The 19,448-nt window shown below is 39.6% G+C and overlaps 1 protein-coding gene and 1 pseudogene across 2 annotated transcripts in view; both read left to right on the top strand.

The window, feature by feature from the left end:
• Positions 1–19,448, top strand: part of LOC150076561 (uncharacterized) — a 94,250-nt gene that overhangs the window by 51,517 nt on the left and 23,285 nt on the right. The window lies entirely within an intron of this gene.
• Positions 650–12,323, top strand: LOC150076562 (elongation factor 2-like; annotated as a pseudogene).

Here is a 19,448-nt window from a genome sequence, read left to right on the forward strand (position 1 = left end):
AGAGACTAAACATGGGTTTCGCCACTTCAAGCCTCCACTAAGCAAAGTGGTGGTATTTCACCGGTTGATGAAAGTCATCTACCACCTTTTTGTTCTTAAACCTGCTACTTAAGTTTATAAATATTTCTTATTTATAGCAGTTAATTACGCACTTCATTGGTGTACTTTTGATTTTGATTAAACCGCCGGCGTAATTTTTCACTTTTGATTACAATTTACAGTAACAACGGATCCTGACATTACTCGTGCCAGTACTAATTTTTTTTTTTTTTTTTTAAGAAAGTCAATCCAAGAAGATCTTAGAAATTAATGGGGAAAAATGAGTCCTACCTCTTATGTTGCCCATCAATATTCTCTTATGTACTGTTTACATTAATTAAAATGCACCCCTATTCCAAGACATCAACGTTTTCTAGGAGGGTGTTATTTACTGGAACAAAATGTAAATTGGAACAAATTACACAAATTTTAAATAAACATAGCCGTTAAGCTAAAAACAAAATCAATTGACGTAGTACACAGATGATAAAAGGTATTTTTCACATCAAACGGTTAACATTCACGTAGTTCAAAACGAGAGCTTAGGGAAGAGAGGTCCGAATTAGTATTTAAGAAAGACTGGGCCAGCATCTTTAGGAGTCTAAATGACATGGCCGTCTTCTTTGCCCAGTACTCAATCGTACGTCTCTACGATTATCTTTCTTCTAGCTCTTATCTGGGCAGCTTTTATAATGATTTCCATTTAGTCAGCCCCGTAGATTGGAGAGCTTCCATCTTAGAACAGAAACATTCCTCGAAGTCATTAGCTCCTTCATTAGTTCCTTCCATGAGGTATGTCACGCCTACTGGGATCAGTACAACGCTTCTTTAGGCTGCGATGCGATCATCAAAAAAAAAAAAAAAAAAAGTGCAGATCAAATAAAGAAGAAGCAATACACAAGATAATTGACAAAGCACCATATTAAAAGGGAAAAAATTAAATTGAAAGATTGGACAGTTAAGTTCCAGGACCGCTTAATTTAAAAAAAAAAAAAAAAAAAAAAAAAGAGATGGAATGAAATAAAGCTTTATTTTTCAAAGTAATCGCCTTGAGTAATTCACCAGTATATGATTTCACAACATACTGGTGAAATCGCCCACTGAGCTGTTGGAAACATTTTCAAATGGATTTGAAGTGACCACCATCAATTTGCTTCATCGCATTCTTCTAATGTCCTCCATTGTTAAATCTTTGTCTATCAGCGTAAATCCGTTTGGAAGAAGTAGTAGTTCAGTGATATGACAGATTAAGGATGGTGGTGGTGGTGGAGGATAGAGGCATGAACCCTTTGGCAGAATTACTTGATAAGCGCAGAATCGGGATGGCGTTAAACAAGGAGCCAGCTGTCTTTTCTCGAAACTGACATTAGTCGGCGAATTCGTTAACGATTTGAAACTTGTGTGAAATGCTCCTTAATGACTCTTTCACTTGGATGTACAATTTGTGGAAAGTGATCAACATCACTTTATTTTCCGATTTTTTTAAACGTTTTACTGTATCTCAGAGAGCATGTCGATCTCCATTCCATGTTCTTTTCTTTGTCTGTTGATCCCGTTCGAAATACCTCGTACAATCGAATCGAGCAAGGAGGAATCATCTTCAACAACTTGAATGAGCTGTCAGCATGCTTCGAGTGTGAGCAGCCGTTGTTGGTCACGTACACAATGCGCAACGCACATAGCACAGATCTTCCACTTGCTCAAATCTATCCGAATTACTATTCTGTTAATGTGAAATTGTTCAACTGTCTTTCGAAGAATCATTGCACGATCAGACGCAATGTGCGAACTTTTACAACTCATTTTGGTGGGTAGAAATGTTGTTGAATGTCCACAGCACTCAATGCATTTAAGTTTCCACACGGCCAAAGAATACACAAATGACCTTGTCGAGAGCAGCAGTCACGTAGATCAGAGTCCATGGTGCGTTGTACGTTGGGTCCCATTAGGGACCCAGCGGCTATATGACCAGAGGAACAACGGTACACGACACTACACATATACAAAATCCATACACCTTTAAACCTCTGGCATTGACAATGTTCTGTTTCACACCCACAATGTATACTACGCGGAAATGGGGGAAACCCCTGGTGCCGTTTGACACTAAACACTGTAAGGTGCGTTGCACGGTCCTGAGTACTTTGACACGCATGCAGTAGACAGAGGCTTGAAACTTAATTGTGAAATCCTGTAAAATGAAAAAGTGGAGAGAAAAAAAAAACATAATAATAAAGATCATTAAACCAATTCCGTATGAGTATGGAAGGAATATTTCTTAGAATTCATTTCTCTACATTTCTGAGAATTTATCAATATGTCAAATCTTATGCATTGCAAAAATAAATATTTCAGCAAATTATTTTTTTAATTTCCGACGTTGAAGTGAAGGTACTTGGATCCTTGAGGCTGTCACAGACATTCTCTCAAGTAGGTCAAGCTGGGCTTGCTACCTGGGAGTCAAACTCTGGTGGAACTGATATTCAGGTGACACTCAAGTGAAGTGAACCTAATTTCGTTGAAATCCAGTCTGTCTGTGACAGTGAAATCCTCTGCTTGCACCTTCACAATGGTGGGGCTGTTAACAACCCTGGGTATAACCCCATATGCATCCGGATCAGCTAGTATATATAATCTCTGCCAGATAGTGACCGTAGGGAATCTGAATAGTGTGTATACGGGGGTGGAGGGGTTCATTGTCTAGGCCACGTAATATCAAGGAGCTGAATATATCCGTACCGTGTGTACGCCATATTCAAAAATTTTATTACTTCATATATCATGTCTTTTCCTCCTTTTCTGACTAATGAATACATCATGAACACAACTAATATATCAAACTTATCTACGAAAAGATTTAAACCTACCTCCCAAACAACACTTCCTCGTTCATTTCACAAATATACGTGGTCTCAGCTCCAATCTCAATGACGTCCATTTCCACTTACACTCTGCCAAACCAGGTGTATTTTTTCTGAGAGAATCTCAGTTATCAGTTGATTCAACCACTGTCCATCCCACTTGTCCAAATTATTCGCTGTATATCTTTTGCTTCAAAAGGTGGTAAGAAAGTAATGATGAAAAGTCATATTTCTTGTGCATATGTCCGCTCTGATATTCCCTGTCAGAGACTTAGTAATTTGGAATCTCCTCTTTTCGATTTTCTCTAGCTTAAAATTGCTCTTCCACATACTGTCAAATTCATTTATTGCCTATATCGTTATAACTCCACTAATCATTTGATACCAATTGAGTTCTGAAACTTGACTTTCTCCATTCCAACTTTCTAAACAGAACGGTAATTTTTTTTCCACAATTTTAATGTTCATAACTCGAGATGACTTGCATATTCTAGTCACTTGGAGCCAGCTAGTCGAGATGCTGTTCAAGATAAGAACGTTGGATCTCGCATTTGTCTGGTATCCAAACCTCCAAGTTCATTTTGTGCCTACACAAAAACTCTAAACAATTGTAAAGCTGTTATTAATCAGTCCAAACTAGATTTTGAAGAGGCTAAGAGTAGAAAATCGCAAGCCTGAGAAAGGAATCGAGGGCACATCTGGGGATGTGCCCTCAATACCTCTCTCAGTCTTCTAGATTCCATTTAAAAGATGGCAGTTAGTTAATTAATGAATCATCTCTACCAGTCTTTCTACTGTCTCATAGACGTTCTGTTTCTCTGCATGCCTTTTCTATACGGCGCCTCCGTAGCCAGGTGGGAAGGAGCAGCAGTGCGCAGCACACGTTTCTTGATTAGACCGGGGTTCGAGCCCGCGACCACCAAATACGGAGGATGCGGAAAGGTCAAGGAATAACCACCGCATATCCCGGAGCAATGTGGCCTTAGTTGCTAATGCTCCTAAAAACCAACCAACCAAACCAAGCTTTTTCTATAGATACTTCCATGGGCACAGTTCTTCTGGATTGGCTTGAGTTCGATAATTTCCGATCTCTCTTCCAAACGAATGCAAACCTGGGCCGCAACCAGTCAACATCCTTTTACTGTCCAACTTCAATAGCCCACAGAACCTACTTTTCTTCTTCCTCATTTATTCATTCAACTTCTGTTTTTTGGAATAACCTTCCTTCATACATATTTCATGAAGATTACAATCTACAGAAATTCAAGTCTAATGTCAGCAAGTATCTTATTTGATCTTCTCAACCCATGCACTGTACTAGGAACAATAGGTTCTAATATCTATCCTGCTTGGGGGTTTCATAAAAAAACAAGCGTGTTCCGGGGGTTGAAAAATCCAATATAATTCAAGAAAAAGGTTTACTCTTCTCCATCTAATATCGGCTAGGTGAAGCCTGGAGGGGGCTTTAGAAATTCCTCCAATTATTAGAAACGAACCTAGCCCTCTCCAAACGGGTGCCAAGTAGCGATCTAATAGCGGCTAAGTTGCCACGGAGGGAAATTAGTCACAATGACCGAGCCATTTGGCAAAATGGCTTCCAGTTTATGAAAACCTTAGCCAGCATCTGAACTTAGGGTTTGGGTTGAAAGGACACCGATTCACAATCCGCCTAGGAAGCTAGTTGCTGTCAAGAGATCTAGGTTTACCCTGTTGGGCAAAGTTGGGAGAGGTGGACCGGTCTTTATAGGTATGCAGCGGACGCAACGCACCCTGGTTCCAAATCATAAGAAGCACCATTCCTTTCGGACCTTTCTTCAATATTAATTCTCGCACTTGGGCTCCCTGAACTCCAGGACCGACCTGACTTGTTATTACAAGCAATTATACGTATAACATCAAGCAATTAATTTTAATCCTCAGCATGTTTATTATTCAAAAATTGCACAGACCGTTTACAATAAGTAATATGTATCATCATTAAGACAGTTGAAGTGATGTTAAGAATCATCCCTCAAACCCATCAGTTAAACATATTCAGATTTCATACACGCCCTTTCTCTCATGCAAGTCTCGGATTTATTCTGTAACCGATTTTCCATAACACAGAATGGAAATTCAGTGAAGTTTCTCTGTGTGCATGCGTGTGTCCTGCTTTTCAGTTGCTTGGCTCCTTCCTCCCACACGTCGTTATGAATTGCGAGTCTACTGCAATTCACCTATTTGGGTTCCTGTTGCGTTTGCCGAAAACACTCGCCGAGACGTCCTAGGCACGAAAATAGAATTCTGTAAACGGCAACCCACACGCAAATGGAGAATTGTGGACCGAACGAATGCGCTATTACCTTTTGTAGAGATACAAAAGCAGAGAAAGAGACGAGGAAGAGAATTCTAAAGACAGCGCGTACTTAGACATGGATGGTTGACCACGTGCTTTCCATCAGCTCATGGCCATTGTTTTCTAAAATAGGGCTTCCTTTCTTGTACAAGCTCTTCTCTCACGTGACAGAACGCGAAACTAGATTTCTAACCTTGCCCCGAATCTTTGCAGAAGTATGTAATGAAATCGTTTTAAAAAATTCAAGCCGCGGTGTAGTTTCCATTGTGCTCAATCATCACCACCGTGAGAAGAACTCGAGTGAACTACGGAAAAACCGGTTGGTCGCGATTACTTCTGTTATTAAATTGTGATACATAACATCAAGTAGAGCACGTACTCTTACATTAAGAAAAAAATGTATCTGAATTGTTAAAATACATATTTCGACTCGCAATTTGCATTTTTACACCAATATAAAATCTGAAAGCCAGCATTCTATCCGTTTGAATTTGACCAAGAGACCGGTATAGGTCCCAGAATGGGATGCTCTTCATGAAGGTAATTATCGTGTGCAACAGTGCAAACTGTAGTTTAAGTTGTAAAACTACTTTTACAACAAACTACGAATCTCAAAAATCTAAATTAGAATTACTACGCAAAATTGGGCATAATGAAATTACATTAAGATTAAACCTGCCGTAGTACCTGAAAGATGATAACTTTCTTTTTAGTTTTAAAGTTTATGGGGTTTTTGAATTCTGCTTAGAGTATTAAAAAAAAAATGAGATCTTTTCTTGGATTGAAATTTTTATTGGTATTTTTAGTCATGAATAAAGAATTAAATACTTAAATTGTGTTTTTATCCCTTTTATTTTCAAAAAAAGGGAAAATTTGTCTATATTTAGGAAGGTACAAAAGATTGGATTCTTTTATTTATCTCCAACCAACAGTTATTAGTGTTCAAACTGATAATGCCCCTTCGTAATATTACCAGAATGGTAATATTCAAGACGTGAATGTTAGCCTGAGAGTTGACCAGATTCTGTCTCCAATCACACATGTCTGGGGATTTGACTGAAAGACGCCTGACCATTCGATACTTTGATTCCTCAACAGAGCTCAGGTGGAACAGGCCCACAATTGACAGCCAATACGTCAGCGCATGTATTCAAGCGCTTGGTAGATAACCGATATTAGTTTCATAATGTTACATTTTTTTCCACTTTATATTTCATATAAAAACATACTATAATCATCTGAAGATATAATAATTTATTCTTGAATCCCTCTTAACCTTAATCATCAGCTCTTTGGTCAAAATCGGGTCACTGTTTGAGGTTCTTGTTTCTGTTTCCTTTAATGCGTATTGCAAAAATATTCAAATAGACGATTCTTCGTAGCATGTTTCGGCCTGTCTACCAAAGTTATTTTTACAGTACTGATCCACACAGATCAGTCAATGTTGTCATTACCCATACCAACTCGAATTTGTACCACTGCCAGTGCTGCGTTCACTGGCTACAGTAATTTCAAAGTCATTTTGAAGAAATTGATCACGTGTTTACTTCGACTATTCACACGTTCTGACGAAACACTGGACGAACACAGTTCTGACGAAACACTGGACGAACACATAATATCGAAATTATTTTTTAGAGCATCAATGTAATGATTAATGCATTGCAGAAACCTGTCCTGGAGATATCAAATTGGCTTTGATATCTCTAGAGGTCGCGCAGCATTGAGACGACTGTATGAGGAACAATTGCTGCATCATAAACACTAACTTGTATGATTTATTTAGCTACACTGATGAGTGTTAGCGTTGGTTCGTATTAACTTCAAGGCAACCGAAGCCATGGAGATTCAATGCTTCTGTAAAATCGTGCCTTCTAAGCTGCCCTTCTAGTCTGTATTCAGGATGAAGCAAATCGGCAATGAGGCCATTGAGCTCTTTTCTTATTTTAGCCCTGAAAATGAAAATCCAGGTAAAAATCCCATACTCAATCCCTAGAGACTAACTCGACGCACAGTGGATTCTTACGTCATCAACGGAATTCGAACCAAAAACCTTTTGGAATTTATAAAAATTGACAAAACTACCATCCTCCATTGCACCTACAATAGCTCTTGCTTCCTGTTTTATTAATGATAAATTCTTCATGCTACATCCTAAAACATGTTTTCCAGTTATCATTTGTTCTGGAGAGATCTGGGTTTAAATCCTGCTGGAGTTGGCGGAATTCTTAAAGCTTCTTTAATCAGAATTGAAATTACCGATCTCAGGTGAAGGGCATGGGAATTCTCTGGAGTATTTGTGCACGAGTATACTAAAACAGCCGAAAACTCCAAAACAGAAAGTAGAGACTCTTATGTAGAAACCTCGTTTAATAAAGTGTAGTAGAGAAGTGCGAGAATACTTTGAGATTTCAACTATCACAATTTCGCTTTTTGTTTCTCGCAGAATGCTCGATAACTTCAGTTAACTCTGGCTTCTTTCTGAAAACGAAAGTGAAGCGTTATTATCTGACTAACAACACTTTACAGATGTTTACTCACCGACACTATATTTGGATTTCTAATTAAAAAGTCGCTGAAATTTTTTACTTTCATTTTTGGTTGCTGGAATAACTTCAATTTTTCTTGACTTGGAGTTATTCCACGTTAAAACGAATTTGGCTTTCCACGAGTAAGACTCAAGTGTTGTTTTCTCTCAACTACTGCTACTTGCTTATATGAAAAGCAGGACAGATGAAAATCGCCTTAACTTGTTAAATCTTTCAGTCAGCACTACAACCTAGCACTTTTCGCTTAATAAGCTTCATAAACTCGTTGATCCTTACCACTGCCTCAATAGTTCGATAATTTTCCAACGCATTTTCTAGTCTACTTCTGATTGACTTAGGACGCGCAATCCAAAGTAAAACTGTGATCAACCCTTTACAGATCAGATCTTAATACGGTGTAGGACTCCTTCAGTCAACATTATTTAGATTTTCCAAAGAAACTTTTGCCAAGTTGCACTGCTTTTCTTGGGATCTTTTAGCATTATAAGTTCTTGGCAGTTTAAGAAACAGGTCTCTCGTATATTATTCATACTAACTGATACGTGTGAGCTCCGAAATATCCCCAATACTGCAACTATCAGCGTGACCTAGAAACACAAAAGAATATACCATTTTGGTAAGGGAAACATGGCTTCTTAATATAGTACTTCTTCAGACACTGTATTTCTGAAAATGACCCACCAAGACCTGAAGAAGTTACTAAGTTAATCTGACAAAATAAGCGTGTCGAATTCCTCACATACTGAGTTACAAGGAATAAGTGGAAGTCTGTGAAACTGCAATTTATTATGTTCATATATTTTAAGTACCCCTCTTGACATCGCGATAATTTAGCCAAGGGGAGGGGTGGAGCATTTAAGCAACGAATGAAGAGGAGGAGAGATTAACAGTTGTACTCCAAGAGCTGCGTGTGCAGTGACCTTGAAGCCACAAAAGTTCACGTGGTCGTTACGAGGCAAGGGGATGATATATTAAAAGAGAAAGCTATTTAAGTTGCGCAATCCTCTTATTTTTACTGAGTGTAGCTGAACACACCACACTCCAATGATGATTACATATTAAGCTACAAATTATGCTTAAGCACTTGTTGCAGAGGGAAAACGCAGAAATTCCCGTGACCACATGGCACAACAGATTAAGTGTAGAGAAAGGAACAAGCAGTTCTTGATGATGATGCATTTTTCTTTCACACTCTCATGGACAAGCAGCTGATAGTAACTCCTTGTGTCCCGGTGATTGTAACCAGCGCCGAATATTAACCTGCAGGTTAACGATTAATAAGATGGATTCATGCTCCCGATATTTAAAACTCCTCCACTTTGACAACTGGTGCCACCTCTTATGATTTTGTTCAAGATAATCTCATAGGTCACTGTTGAGATGTACTTATAACCTCCCTTTAGCGATTTCTCTAACAATTACATAATTCTTTCTTCCAACAGGATCGGCCCCATATCGTTAATTTTGTCAGACCTTTCTCTGCAATGTCCTTCGCCTATAAATTCTGATTTTTCTGTTATTGAGCATGTCTGGAACATGATGGGACTGCCACCTAGAGTTATGTCTAAATCAGCCAAAACCACATTCGTTTTAAAAAGTGTACCCACACTTGTTAAAAGGAGGATTTTAGGTTCCCGGATGGCCGACTGTCAAGAGACAACAGCTCTTGTATAACTGCCAAGGGAATTTATAATTCACATTGAGGTATTCTGTATTCCCTATTAAATAAAGATCTCTGGCGCTGTATTTTGATTGTTTCTTTTACCTGTTTACCTAGTAAAGCTTTGAAAAATAAGTCTATACTTTTAGGGGGTGGCAAATTTATATGAATGTATAATTAATTTCGGGTGGAGGGAGTACAGGAACTGTATTGAAGGTTAAGTTAAAAACGAGTGGGTAATAGGAGGTTGGTTGGTTGGAAGGAGTCAACCGCGGACTCAGATTTGAAGGTGATATGGCGCTGATATCGGATACAAAGATGTGGGGGGGGAGGTTACGGATCTTGTTGAGACGGTTGGAGGAAAGTTATAAAGAATACGGAATGAGAATAAATGTTGATAAGACTGACGTTATGAGGACAGGAAGGGATCAAAAGGAAATACTAAAGTAGATGATAAGAAGATATTACAAGTGGGTGGGTAAATAAAGATATTTCGGCAGTTTGTTAATAAAGGATAGGAGTATACAAAAAATTAGAATTGCAATGAGTAAAACAGCATTTGAGCACTGCAATGGGTAAAACAGGTTAACTAACTTTTGAAAGAGGAGAACATTAGAGAATTGAAATGGGCCTTGAAAGGGTAAAGTAGTTAGCCGATTTCAAGCGAAGGATGCAGCTCATAGAATTATTCAAATTTTCTCGTACAATATGCAAATCGGCTCATGAGTACACTTGTACAGACATAACACAATGGCTCAATGTCTTGAATCGCTGGTGCGCCTAAAAACCCAACAAAGAATGAAAGACAGGTCCAGTTAGAAATAAAGTGGGTTTTTTTTTATTTTTTTCCCCTTTTAGGTATATAGAAATTCCTCCAGTCGTCTATGGGCATCGAAGCGAGACCCCTCAAAGCCTGACATGATCGCATTTGTCTTTAAGAACCCATGAAAAACAGATAGATATCGCTCTATATATTCATAAATTCTTCTAGGACTATTTTGTCCTTTAATCTGTTTTCCAGCCTAACACCCGCAGACTCAGTTCTCATAGAACAAATAAAACTTGCCTTTGTAAAGATTTATTCTGATATCGCATTACTTTCGAATATGGACTCAGTTATTTGGCAATTTGTTTACAAGATTACACACTGCTGTGCCACCCTGTTTCAGCACTAATTGGTCCCTCATTACATTGTGGTCTCTAGTAACAACACGCGAACAAAAACAATCGTAAAGTTGTGTTCGATTCGAGCTGCCATACGGTATGCGAAATCATCCTTAGCTGCACAAGAACTTGAGAGGGACAACGCAACCTACTTCAAGTACCTCTTTTAAAAGAACACAACGTATTTTAATGAAATTTTACTTGGCTACTGACCTAGACAAAATACATTCACAGTTCGGCATACATTCGCTAATAGATATCCTTACCCCCACCACCCAGCTGAAAAGAAAGACCGTATTTGGCAACTTAGAACCGTGGATAAAGGACTTACGTTCTGAACTGAACATAAGCCCAAACCTGAAGGTGGCGTACTGAACTTCGGCCTTCAATGGGAGTAGAAAGATCCCCAATCAAAATCGAACGCAGAGATACAAAGAAATGAGAAATACAAAGTGTGGCTATTAAATAACCACAGTGTGCGTAGCCACTACACACCAAATGCCACCTGTGAAAAAAAAAGGCACATCAGTTGACCTTGAACCTTTCCCTAGTTGTCGGCCAAATCACGTTTCAACCCGCTCATTTGCTTTGCAGTGAGATAGGTTTTCATTACCTCGTATTTTTGCAGTTTGCTAGAAAAATGACAGACCATGGAATTGGACAACGAATAAATTTTAAATTTTTAACAAAATAATGAAAACACCAACTGAAAGTTATGAGCTGTTATGTCAGGTTTGTGGGAAGGTACTATGGAGTTCGCATACCGAATGGACTGGTTAAAGAAGATCCGGACATTCTGAATACTGTAATTACTTGGGATGAAAGTTGACTCTTCCAATACGACCCAAAAACTAAAAGACAGTCAATGAAATGGAAGACATATCGTGAAAGCGTTTCAGAAAAGTGTGGAATTTTGTGCTTGTAAAAATCTCCAAATAAGCACAATCGTTTGTACATGAAAGCAATGCCAATGCCTGATGGCCTTCCAGAAGATATTAATAAAGGCACTGTTGATCGAAAAGATGATTTTAAGTTACGTGCACGTTACTTGTCTGATAAGTACGACTGGGATGCAACAGAGGCGCGTAAAATCTGATGTTTTGGTCCAGAAGGTAACACTAAAAAATTTGGTTCTGGCCCAAATTTTTTAGTGGACGTTACCAAAGGTGTACAGTATTTGAATAAAATAAAGGACAGTGTCATTGCTGGTTTTCAATCGGCAACCAAAGAGTGTCTTGTGTGAAGAAAACATGCGAGGTGTTCGTTTTTATATTTATGATATCACGTTGCATGCTGATGTAATTCACAGAGGAGGTGGCCAGATAATTCCAACTGCTAGAAGGTGTCTCTATGCTTGTGTACTTACTGCACAATCACGTATTTTGGAACCAGTATATCTAGTTGAAAAGAAGTGTCCTGAAAGTGCTGTAGGAGGTATTTGTGGAGTGTTGAATCGCAGAAGAGGCCATGTAATAGAAGGACAGATTGCTGGAACACCGATGTTCATTGTCAAGTCATATTTTCCTGTAATGGAATCTCTTGGTTTCACTGCTGATCTGCATTCCAATAGTGTGTATTCCCTCAGTGTGTATTTGATCACTGGCAGATTCTTCCTGGAGACCCACTTGATGAAAAGTCTCGTCCTCATGAAGTTACGTAAACGCAAAGGGCTGAAGGAAACTTTACCCGATCTTGAGCAATATTGGGACAAATAAGTTGCATGAATCATAGTCCATAAAAAATTTCTGGACTTTTCTATTGTTGACTTTTCTGTAAGTTGGACTAGATGAAAAAAAAAAAAAAAAGACAAAACAATCCCCAACACAAAAAAAAAAAAAAAAAAAGTCAAAATGAAAACGATGATTCTGGTTTGCTTCGATATTAAAGAATTATGGCTGAATACCTCCATCAAATCAGACTGTCAATCAAACATACTACATTGAAGTTTTAACAAGAACTTCTTGAAAAAATCCGAAGGAAGATACCTGAATTGTGGAAAGATGGTTAGATGCTCCATCAGAACAATGCTCCAGCACACAACGCGCCAGCATCAGGACAAGAAACAAATGCCTATGTGAACATGCACCCTACTCGCCAGACCCCTTGTGACTTTTATCTCTTCCCTAAACTGAAAAGTGTAATTAAGGTAACCCCTTTTCAGTCCACTGGAGACATTCAGAAAAAAATAAAGCGACCAAAGTGGTAAAAGAGCTTAAAAAGGTGACCTCCAGAAATGATTCTGTGCTTAGAAGAACGTATGGAACGGGGTATGCAAGTCCAAGGCAATTATTCCGAAAGGGATAACTTGTGAGGTACGAAATATTTTATTTGTAGAAGAGAAATTTCCCTCATTATGATAAATAGAACACTTCCACGGATGATGGAAGTGTTCTATGTATCATATTGAGGTAAACTTCTCTTATTCTTTTGCAAACATTGAAATCAACGTAGAACGTATTGAGCATCGTAGCTCTGGTTTAAACCATCAAATATTTCATTCTATCTATTTTATTGCAACAGTCTCGTTATTTAATAGCCACACCGCGTAGTGTGGACGTGTTCATTTTCTCTCTTTAAATAAATCTGGAAACGCGTATGCATTCTGGAAAGAAAGAAAAAGCAACGTTACAATTCAAGGAATTGCGCGAGTTGCTTTAAACTACTTATTTTTGGACGAAATTTTTCAGTATCTTGTTAACCAAAAAGCTTAACAAGATACTAAAAGAACTTCTGCCATTAAAGAGGGAAAATGAACACGAGGTGTGGTTATTAAATATGGGTACATTCTGGATGGAATATTCACCAAAATAGATTAAATGAGTGAATGGCATATTTGTGACGCTACCATCTCCATAAAATGAGTCGTGAGGTTAAAAATATTCTTACTCCTACTATTTTCTCTAACATACTAATACAAATAATAATCATCTAGTTTACTTAAAATTTTGTCTCCGTGGCGAGTTTCCTTCTCACTTATTCCAATCAGGACAGATTGAAGTTACCCGTAATAAGGCATTCACACTTGCTTGCCCATTCCAACTGCGTGTAGTGACTCATACTCCTCACCATCTTCTGGTCTATAGATTAGACTACTTGCGCTCTCATTTTCCCCTCGATGGTATCTTCACCTTGTCGCGGTGATGAGGCTTGCGTACTCAGACAACCTCGACAGCCATGCCGGCAGTAGCATAGCTACTAGTAGGGTCACCCAAGCCGGACGAGTTTTCGTGAAATAGGAGCCAGACTAAGAGAGATACCTATGAGAAGGAAACTCATAACTCCAATTCAAACCAGAGTACGTGTGACTCTTTAGCCTAGTAAGGCAACATACTGGCCCCGAGTTCCCAGCGTTCCTTTAATGGGACAGGGGTGCTAAGAATCCCTGGGCTCAAAACGGTGAATCTTTTGCGAATTGGAACATGGAACGTCAGAACGCTGTTTGCTGCAGAAAAACTTAAGAATGAGATCCAGGAGAAGAAAAGACAATGTACAGGGGGATGGGGCTATGAGAAACCAAATGGCCTAGTTCAGGCATGTGTTTCCGAAGATACGACCTTGTACTGAGGTTCCTGTAGCCGAATGGTCAGGCGCGAGGGCGCATTAGTACACGTGCCTTGAGTGACCAGGGTTCGAGTCCGTGACTGCTAAATACGGTGCGGTTTCTTGTATTCTCTCTCTCTCTCTCTCTCTCTCTCTCTCTCTCTCTCTCTCTCGTGAAATCCTCTGACCGTGTGGTCGTCTCTAAGTATAAACAGAAAATTTATTTATTTAATACTCTGGAAATAACAATAACATACACCAGCATGGAGTGGAGATCCTAGTCACCAAGGTTGTCTCCAAAAGATAATGGAAAGTGATAATGGAGGACTGGAAACGAGTCGGATGAGTTCAAATACCTGGTACAGAAACGAAATCTTCCAAAAAATAATGTGCAATGTCACAGGGTCTGCTCTGTGCATAAGTGGTTCAAGCGAGGATATCACCATCTTGATTGGCCTCCGAATTTTCCCGAGCTCAATCCAATTGAACACCTGTGGGATGTTTTAAACAGTCGTGAAGCGTGTAGACACACAATCATCATGTATTTCGACAATGTAGAAAGCCTTGCAGGCAGCTTGGTTGCAGATCCCTAAGAACGTCTTCAGATATCTAGCAGAGTCAATGCCTAGCCGAAGCGGCTGTTGTCCATGCGAACGTTGGCCCAACACAATTTTAGCTAGGTGGTTACAATTCAATGATTACTGAGCGTAAATCACTGTTGATGCGTCTATATTCACACTCATCCGCTAAAGTCAAAATAATGCCACCATCCCGTTAACTACTTCAATCACTTCGGCAATACTCTGGAAATAACAATAACAGACACCAGCATGGAGTGGAGATCCTAATCACCAAGGTTGTCTCCAAAAGATAATGGAGAGTTCCCCCCTCCCCCGCCAGCAACAAACAAACTTCGCTCTACAATTTTGATTAAGGTGTATACGTAGATAACATGTAGTTTTGGAGTAGATAATTGTGGCGGTGTGAATACCCACAATTCCTGGATATGAGGAATTTCGCATCCAAGAGTTATAAAGAATGCTTCTCTCCAATGCCTACAAGTTACTGTTTAATGCGATTTCGCTTCAAACTTCATAAATTTGGTCATTCTTCTTCGGGAGACTCGAGTCTGTTGTCCCGAAACATGTACTATTATGGATGCATGTATCCGAAACATGTACCATTACTGTTATCTCTGATATATGAATCCTGTTCATCGAAATAAAGGATTTTCTGAAAATAGTCAGCGAAGGCATCCAAAGAGATGATGTTCAGTTTGGTGATTACGTTTTTTTCTTTGTCTTCAACATCCTGAAATCTCGTTCCTCTGAAGGAATTTTTCACCTTGGGAAAGAGGAAGAAGCCTGCTGGGGGGTAGTCTGTATCGGGGAGAGCAGTATGGACGATTGATCTGTACAAAGCCATGTTTCTTCAGAAATGTCTTTAAAACAGTTTCGGAATAGATGGAAGACTCATGCAACAAGAACCAGTTGCTTTTTTCTCGAAATTCCGGCCTCACCCGGGAAATGCTCTTCAATAGTCTTTTCAAACCTATACGTTGAACGTAGCATCGACTTTCTCCCCTTCAGGTATAAATTCCTTGTAAATCACACCCTGTTTGTCGAAAAACATGATCAGCATCGTCTTGATCCTGGACTTCGGCAAACAGAAGTTTTTGGGCCTTGGTGATGATTTTGAAGTCCACTGTATGCTCTGACGCTTTATCTTTGCTCGTACTGAAACATTCAACGCCCATCTCCAGTGGCAATACAGTCGAGGAAATTAGGATTATCTTGACAGGTCTTTCCATGATGACACTCTTCGTTGCTTCTACTTCTGAGGCTGTGCAGCACAAACCTTGCATGGATCTTCCTTTTCCCTAAATCTTCATGCAGAAAATTTGCTTTACACATTTCAAAGTATGTAAATTTAAAAAAAATAAAATTAACAATCTGTCTGTCCGCTCGATACAGAGTTGCTAATAGGTTTTTAAAATATTAGGGGGGAGGGAAGACGTCTCAACTTAGCTCTCACAATGTGGGAGCTTTATCTTTCTTTCGTGCGGGCATATGAGTAAATATAAATTCTATCCACCCCCCCACACGGCTATTCGAGAAAATGCTCGTCATGGTTCATTTAGGTTGGGTTTCTTTGGTAACTATTAATAAGTGATAGGTTAAAGTGATAGCCGCTTGCAGTCTGCACAACTTTCGGCCGCAAAAAAAGCGTTTCGAAGTGCACTTATTTAAAAAGTTATCGCATCTTATTCCTGGCCGTCCTCCGAACACCGAAGTATTACGTAAAGGTTTCCGTTATTGGGGATAACAATTTAGATACGGGAGGAAAACCACGGAAGAATGCGATGCCTTCCCAGTTTTATAGAAATCTCTCGAGTTCTGTTGCACGACTTGCATGCATTCGTGAGAATGATGCGACCTCGAACAATAAAGAGGTCAGGAGCAACGTGTAACGTACAGTATCGTGATGTAAGCATCGTGTTCACGAGCTCACGCACGGGATACACTATGGAAACATTAATTTTCTCCGATAGAAGCGTTATCTGAACCACAACTCCCGAGTAGAATTGTGTTGCCCATTCTGGTCTTTCAGCAAAAATGAAACTGGGTGACGTCACATTTGAAGGATACGCGAGAAACTTACCTCCTCCCTTCTGGTTTTCTTTAATTAATTTTGATGCTCTCGATGAAAATTTGATGTTCCTGTGAACTAAGTGACCTTTTGTGATGGTGATACTGCAAAGACAGCTGTCACCAAAGAAAATACCACGAAACGTTTTACTCCATTATGTACATATTTCGAAATTGGTAATAAATAAACTAACGAGGTTTGAGTGACTTATTATCTTCAGATAGTCACAGACGTTTGCTTTTTAAAATAAGATAAATAGACCAGGATTCGCCAAGGTTGGATAGTGGTAAGCTGACTTCAATGAATAGATAGATAGTTTAATAAACCTGCACTTCTTAAACTGAATTTTTTATATCGCCATGATTATTTCACCTATCTCCACGTTAAACTGAAACTTGTCTGACCCTAACATCGATCCAGTAAGCAGCTCTCTTTCTTGAACTGTCAGCAGCCACAGGAATGACAGTTTCAAGAACTGTAGACAGAAATCTTCAAATAACACGGTCTCGATGCGAAGTCCGTGGTTTGTGCTCTCCAGATGCATTCTCAAGAAAAGGAATTACTTATCGTACCGATGACTCGATGGTCTAGGAGAGGAGACATCTTGAGGAACGACTGCAATGATCATCACGTCTTTCAAAGGAGATATGTTGACTGTTCAGCTTTTGGGACGAGATTCTTCTGATGAAGTGATCAACCAGATATCCGGATTCTAATCCAATTGAGAATGTATGGGATGCTTTAGAAAGGGCAAATTGGGGAACGTCGATACTCCTCTCAAAACTCACTATTATCTGCTCTTATGGAGGTATAAAATTTATTAAGGAAAGGCCTTATCACCAGCCCTCTAAAGAGCAAACGAGAGTTCATTGTGATATGGTCACACTCCCTGTATGGATACAACCAATGGTATCACCACATAAAACTGATCCCATCCGAAGACGAATACAAAATGTATGCTCATGAATCTAAACATTATGACCACCCTATCTCCACGAGTGGACGCATTCCACAGCACCTAGGAATGACGTCACCGACGACGCAGAATATGTAGTGACTGCACGAATAGTTCCTCTCAGTTTGAAGCCAGTGCAATAAGCAAAGGAGAGGAACCTGAGGAACTTTGATTCGGGAATGATTATATTTATCGGCAAGAGCAGGCATTGTGCTGTTCGGCGAAATGATCAGACAACCACACAACATGCAACCACCCGGCACTGTGTGGTTGCATGTTGTCCGGGACAACAGACTGCTAACGATCCTTCAATTAATGGCAGACTACAACCAGGGCACAAATCAAAACATTTCTGAGTGCAACCATCTAGCGGACTCTCTTGCAGATAGGCCCACAGAGTAGGGGACCTGTCCATATGCTTACGTTGACCAACCATCATAGACACCTTCGGCTGCGATGGGTACAAAAACACTGTTACTGGACATTTGGCGACTGCAAAAGAGTCGCCTGGTGACTCTAAGGTTTAAGATGTTTTCGTGGACATCACTGGGCCTCTTCATCCCCAACGAACACACACACACACTTAACGCTAGATCCTACCTGCATCGTTTTGGACCAAATTTTGCCCTACACGGTAACCGTGTGATCCTCGAACCTTGATGCAATTGTGCAGAAATCGTTCGAGGATCATGTCCAAGAACTTGTGTTCTCTTGGCCGCCAAATTCCTGACATCAATCCGATGGAATTTTTTGAGTTTAACCCTACGGAGACGTCGAGTTGACATTTAGAAAAATGTACGGTATATAAATGTGTTGACCTACTCCTCATACACACGGTTGGTTATCTAAATACTGACTATGTATACGTTGTTGTTTTTAGTAGCTGGGAAAGCAAAGGAGAAAACTTCAGAGTCTAAGACCAGCTGACTCAGAGCCGATTAGAAACTGTTTAGAAAACATTTGACATCAGAAGAAAAGTTGGGAGCGAAAAAAGAAAAACCACATTTGCCACTCGGCAATTAAACGTAAACTACCTGCTGGGTCAGCCGTGCAACCCTTCTTCGGTATTTATGTTTACACCATGACTACTATGTGGTACATTCAGGAATTTCACTATTACTTGGGGTACGGTTGAGTTACTAGCAGAGTAGTCAAGCGCGGGGGTCCATTACTACACGTGCTTTGTGTGACCGGAAGCCTTTGACTGTTAAATATGGTGCTGTTTCTCGTATTCTCTATATCTTGTGAACTCCTGACAGTGTGGTCATCCCGTGGTACAAACAGAAATTTAATTATTTATTTACTAACCTAATCACCAAAGTACTTTCCTTTTGCACCCAATCAATCGGTCTTCCCAAGCTTTGAAACATTCTTTTAGGGAATAGCCAGATAGTACAAAGATCAGGGGTAGTAGGGAGGCTGTATGACTGATTTTTTTCGCCATTCTGCAGGATCCAGACAATATTCCATTTTTGAGGTCGTCTTCACCTCACATTCTCAGGCAAACGTGTCTAAACCTCAACTTAGTAAGCAGCAATAAGCTTCTCCCCCTATTCTCAAATTCGTGGTGCATTACCTCCCAACGTCGAAAAAAATCGATCAGCATGACTTTGACGTTGGATTTTGTTGTACGAGGGGCCTCTTGGGCCGAGGCGCGTTATCCTATAGACAAAAAAAAAAAAAATAAAATAAAATA

The sequence above is a fragment of the Mastigoproctus giganteus genome, chromosome 13, assembly GCF_048544385.1.
Source record: "Mastigoproctus giganteus isolate SK-2022 chromosome 13, ASM4854438v1, whole genome shotgun sequence".
NCBI lineage: Eukaryota > Metazoa > Arthropoda > Arachnida > Uropygi > Thelyphonidae > Mastigoproctus > Mastigoproctus giganteus.